We start from the raw sequence: 6,035 nt of genomic DNA on the forward strand, positions 1-6,035 counted from the left end.
ACCACAATTCAACCTTGGGACCCAAGCCTGCCCAGTCTCCAGAGATGTGATACAAGCCAAGGTAACCACGGGATGAGGGGAATAGAGCCAGAATATGTTTCTATCTTTATAGTGTTTATCCAGTTATTTGAACTTAAGAATATAGGTGAATTACAATGCATTGGGTGTTTGATTGTTTTTTTTCTAATTCATAGCAACTTGATTCATTCCTTGTTGTTCAGTTGTTCAGTCATGTCTAACTCTTTATGACCCTGTGGACTGCAGCACACCAGGCTTCTCTGCCCTTCACCGTCTCCCAGAGTTTGCTCAAACTCATGTCCATTGAGTTGGTGACGCCATCCAACCATCTCGTCCTCTGTCGTCCCCTTCTCCTGCCTTCAGTCTTTCCCAGCAACAGGGTCTTTTCTAATGAGTTGGCTCTTCACATCAAAGTTTTGGAGTTTCAGCATCAGTCCTTCCAATGAATATTCAGGATTGATTTCCTTTAGGATTGACTGGTTTGATCTCCTTCCAGTCCAAGGGGCTCTCAAAAGTCCTCTCCAACACCACAATTCGAAAGCATCAATATTTTGGCACTCAGCCTTCTTTATGGTCCAACTCTCACATCCACACATGACCATTGGAAAAACCATAGCTTTGACTATGTGGACCTTTGTCAGAAAAGTAATGTCTCTGCTTTTTAGTATGCTGTCTAGGTTTGTCATAGCATTTCTTCCAAGGAGCAAGAGTCTTTTAATTTCATGGCTGCATCACCATCCAAAATCATGCAGTGATTTTGGGGCCCAAGAAAATAAAGTCTGTCATGATTTCCATTGTTTCCCCATCTATGTGCCATGAAGTGATGGAACCAGATGCCACGATCTCAGTTTTCTGAATGTTGAGTTTTAAACCAGCTTTATCATTGTCCTCTTTCACCTTCTGTAGTTCCTCTTCGCTTTCTGCCATTAGGGTGGTGTCATCTGCATATTTGTTATTGATATTTCTCCTGGCAAATTCTAGCTCGTGCTTCTTCCAGCCCTGCATTTCACATGATGTATTCTGCATATAAGTTAAATAAGCAGGGTGACAATATACAGCTTTGACATACTCCGTTCTCAATTTTGAACCAGTCTGTTGTTCCATGTCTGGTTCTAACTATTGCTTCTTCACCTTCATACAGGTGTCTCATGATGCAGGTAAGGTGGTTTGGTATTCCCATCTCTTTTAATAATTTTCCACAGTTAGTTGTCATCCACACAGTCAAAGGTTAGCGTAGTCATTGAAGCAGAAGTAAATGTTTCTCTGGAATTCTCTTGCTTTTCCTATGATCCAATGGATGTTGCAATTTGATCTCTGGTTTATCTGCCTTTTCTAAATCCTGCTTGAACATCTGGAAGTTCTCCATTCACGTACTGTTGAAGTGTGTCTTGGGAACTTTTGAGCATTACTTTTGCTACTGTGTGAAATAAGTGCAGTTGTGTGGTAGTTTGAACATTCTTTGGCGTTGCGCTTCTTTGGAATTGGAATGATAACTGACCCTTTCCAGTCCTGTAGCCACTGCTGAGTTTTCCAAATTTGCTGTCACATTGACTGCACTTTAACACCATCATCTTTTAGGATTTGAAATAACTCAGCTGTATCCCACCAGGCCCCTCTGTCCTTCATTCGGATTTCCCAGGCAAGAATACTGGAATGGATTGCCATTTACTTCTCCATAGGACCTTCCTGACCCAGGAACCAAACCCCAGTCTCCTGCATTGCAGGCAGATTCTTTACTGACTGAGCTACCAGGGACTGTTCGTGATTCACTCATATTTAGATGTGTATAGTTGTATTTTGGGTTCTATGCCTGTATAGGTATTACAGAGAGTGGAGTATCGTTCCTTTTGTTACCCAGTGGGTCCTTGTGATTTATTTTCTAAATAGTAGTGTGCATGTGTTAGTTCAAATAGCTGATTTCTATGCGCCTGGTACCTTTCTTCTCTGCTAACAATAAGTTCTTTTTTCTAAGTCTGTGAGCTGTGTATCTTTGCTCAAGGAGCTCATACGTATCCATTGTTAGATTCCACCTAGAAGTGAGATCATATTACATTTGTTCACTGTCTCTCTTCAGCTGCTATGATCATCTCTACCTTCTTCCCTGTGCCTGAAGATCCCATTGTTTCATTGCTTTTTATGGCTGAGTCATATAGCATTGTGTGTGTATCCCATTTTCTTTGTTCATTTCTGTGTCCTTCCACACTTAGGTTGCAGCAGTGTCTTTGCTATGGAAGCCAGTCCGCCTGGGATGGCATGGGTACCCTTGTCTCTGAAAATGTCACTTCTCCCTGACTGTATGCCCAGGCATGTGACTGCTGTTTCTGAATGCACTTCTATTTTTAGTTTTAAGGAACCTCCATGTTGTTTTTTTCTATTGGATGAACCATGGACATTTTTAATAATCTCCAGATTAATTTCTAGATGGGATCTTTATTTTTAAAACGTTCCCATTTGAATTTTGTTAATGTTTCTTCTTGATTATGTTTTGTGTTTGTAGCTTTCCATCCATTATCTCTTTTAAAATTGAACTACAGTTGATTAATACTAATATATTTGCTTTGGGTTACAGCATAGTGATCCAGTATTTTAATGGAATATACTCCATTTAAAGATATTAAAAAATCATGGCTATATTTTCCTCTGCTGCATACTATATGCTATTAGTTTACTTACATTGTTTATTGTGTTTTTATCTCTTAATCTCTACCCTAGTCTGGCAACTCCCGCAGACAAATCCCCACAGGCATCCATTAGTTTCTATATTTGTGAGTCTCTTTCTGTTTCATAGATAAGTTCATCTGTGTCATAATTTAGATTCAACATAAATATTATTTCATATGGTAGTTGCCTATGTCTTTCTGAGAAATTTGGCTTAGTATATGGCTTAGAATATGTAGTTTTATATTCCTCAAAATAGCATTATTTCAATTGGAATTTTCCATATTCCATACAGAAAATATGGACACAGATTTTCCTGAAGGATATATAGAAGTTTCCAGTATTTCATACAAGAAAATATGGTCACAGATTTTCCCACAGGAAATATGCAAGTTGCATGTTTCATTCAAGAAAACATGGGTGGAGATATTCTTGCATGGAATTTGGAGTTTTCCATATTGCCTACAGGAAAATCTGGGCACATATGAAAATATGGGAAATACATTTTTTAATGTATTTCAAAATGTATTTCTTTTGAATCATTCTCTAAAGAAAATGGTCAAAAAAATTTTATATCTTATAATGGTACTAATTATCACAATGTGGGCTTGGTAAAATGTGGGTTTATCCTGGCCTTCTGGACCATCTTTATCTTGTTGGTAAATTAATTGGATTGCTTTGAATAATTAGTTCTTTCTGAAGCAACAATTAAAATGGTCAATCCAGCTTCTGTGATTTTTAGTAATCTCATTTAAATTAATTTCTTGAGTGGATCTTCTGTTAAGAATTTTCCACTGTCATTTTGCTACTTTTTTATTCTTGATTTTCTTTCATGTTTGTAGCTATCCATCAAGTATTTTTTAATTGAACTACAGTCAATTAACATAACTCTATTTGTTTTTGGATACAACATAATGATTCAATATTTTACAGAATAAACTCCATTTGTGCATGTGTGTGTGCCTGGAAATGTGTGTATACATATAGTGTCTTTTAGTCGTTCAGTCATGTCTGACTCTTTGTGACGCTATGGACTGTAGCCCGCCAGGCTCTTCTGTCCCTGGGATTCTCCAGGCAAGAATACTAGAGTGGATTGCCATGCCCTCCTCCATGGGATCATCCCGACCAAGGGATCAAAACCACATCTCTTATGTCTCCTGCATTGGGAGGTGGGTTCTTTAACCACTAACACCACCTGTGAAAGTGAAAGTGAAGTCGCTCAGTCATGTCCGACTCTTTGTGACCCCATGGACTATAGCCTACCAGGCTCCTCCCTCCGTGGGATTCTCCAGGCAAGAGTACTGGAGTGGGTTGCCATCACCTGGGAAGTCCTAAACTCTATTTAAATATTACAAAATTATGAGCTGTTTGTTGGTTTCAGAGATGAATTCCTTGTGGGTATCTTGGTTTGTACATATTTCTTCCCATTCTGGATTGCTTTTGTCTTTCCTTAAGGTTTCTTTGCTGGGTACCTGCTTTTAAATTGAAGTAGGTCATGTTTCGCAAAGAGTTGGACACGACTGAGCAACTGAACTGAACTGAACTGAATTGAGGTCATGTTTTCCTATTTTCAGTGTCTTTTTCATTGTTCCGAGAGATGGATTAAAAAAGACCTTGCAGTTTTTATCATCACATGTCCTGCCTATGTTTTCCTTAAGATTCTCATAGAATCTCTCCTAAACTTTAGATCTGTATTATTTGAAGTTAATTTCATGTGTTGTGTTAGAGAAGTATTCTAACCTCATTCTCATTTTCTTTATTTTAATAACCCTCACTCTACTCTTCAGTGTCTGTTACCAATTTATATTCCCAGCATCAGGGGAGGAACATTCCCTTTTCTCCACATCTTCATCAGCAGTTATTGTTTGTTGAGTTTCTGATAATGCCATTCTGCCTTCTGTAAGGTGATACCTTCCTGGGGTTTCAATTTGTATTTCTAATATTTAGCAACATTGACTTCTTTTCAGGTGATTTATTTTCAAGGGTGAGTTCAACTTACCTCTCAAGACTGGCTTCTTGTAACTCGGCCCTGTTTTGAATTCTTTTCTAATGACCACCATTAGGATGTTTGTTGAGATCATCTGTTTTCTATTTGTCACTCTCTGTCTCTCTTATTTCACTTACTATGATCATCTCTACCTTCTTCCCTGTGCCTGAACATGCATTGTTTCATTCTTCCTTATGGCTAACTAATAAACCATTGTGTGTATATATCCCATTTTCTTTATTCATTTCTGTGTCCTTCCACACTTAGGTTGCAGCAGTGTCCTTGCTATGGAAACCGGTCTGGCAGGGATGGCATGGGTACCCTTATCTTTGAAAATGTTGCTTCTCCCTGACTCTATGCCCAGTAATGTGATTGCTGTTTCCTAAGGCACTTCTGTGTTTCATTTTTTCAAGATCCTCCATGCTGTTCATTCTCGTGGATGAACCAATGGACATTTTTAGTAATCTCATCCAAATTAATTTCTTGATGGGAATTTCTATTTCTAAAATTTTCCCATTTTTATTTTGCTAACCTTCATTCTTGATTATTTTTTGTGTTTATAGTTATCAATCCACTATTTCTTTTTCCACTGAAGTATGGGATACCACATAGTGATTCAGTATTTTAATGGAATATTCTCCACTTAAAGATATTACAAAATCATGGCTATATTTCTTTCTGCTGCATACTATATCCTACTATTTTCCTTACATTACATATAGTGATTTTTATGTCTTAACCTCTACCCCATTCTGGCAATATCTACACCAAATCTCCACAGACATCCATTAGTTTCTGGATTTGTGAGTCTCTTTCTGTTTCATAGATAGGTTCCTTTGTGTCATATTTTAGATTCTACACAAATGTGATTTCTTATGGTCATTTTATGTTTCTGACAATCATGCCTTACTTAGTATGAGAATATATAGATTCATTTTCCTGAAAATAGTATAATTTCAATTGGAATTTTCCATATTTCATACAGGAAATTATGGGCACAAGTTTTCCTGCATGGAATATGAAATTTGCCATATTTCATGGAGGAAATTATAGACACAATTTTCCTGCATGAAGTATGAAATCCTCCTAAATGAAATATGAAATTTCCCACATTTCATACAGGAAAATATTGGCATATATAAAATATGAAAATTATATCTTCAGACTGAACTCCTTTTGAGTTATTCTTTAAAGAAAATCATCAAAATTTTTCTGTATTTTTTAATTGTACCAATTATCACAATGTGATAAAATGTGTCTGGTAAAATGTCTTTCACCTGCTTTCTAGGCCGTATTTATCTTGTTGGTAGATTAATTGGCCTTATTTGGCTAATTAGTTCTTTTTGAAATGTAGATTAAAGAGGAAACTAGT

This window comes from Bubalus kerabau, chromosome 19, assembly GCF_029407905.1.
Source record: "Bubalus kerabau isolate K-KA32 ecotype Philippines breed swamp buffalo chromosome 19, PCC_UOA_SB_1v2, whole genome shotgun sequence".
NCBI classification, from domain to species: domain Eukaryota; kingdom Metazoa; phylum Chordata; class Mammalia; order Artiodactyla; family Bovidae; genus Bubalus; species Bubalus kerabau.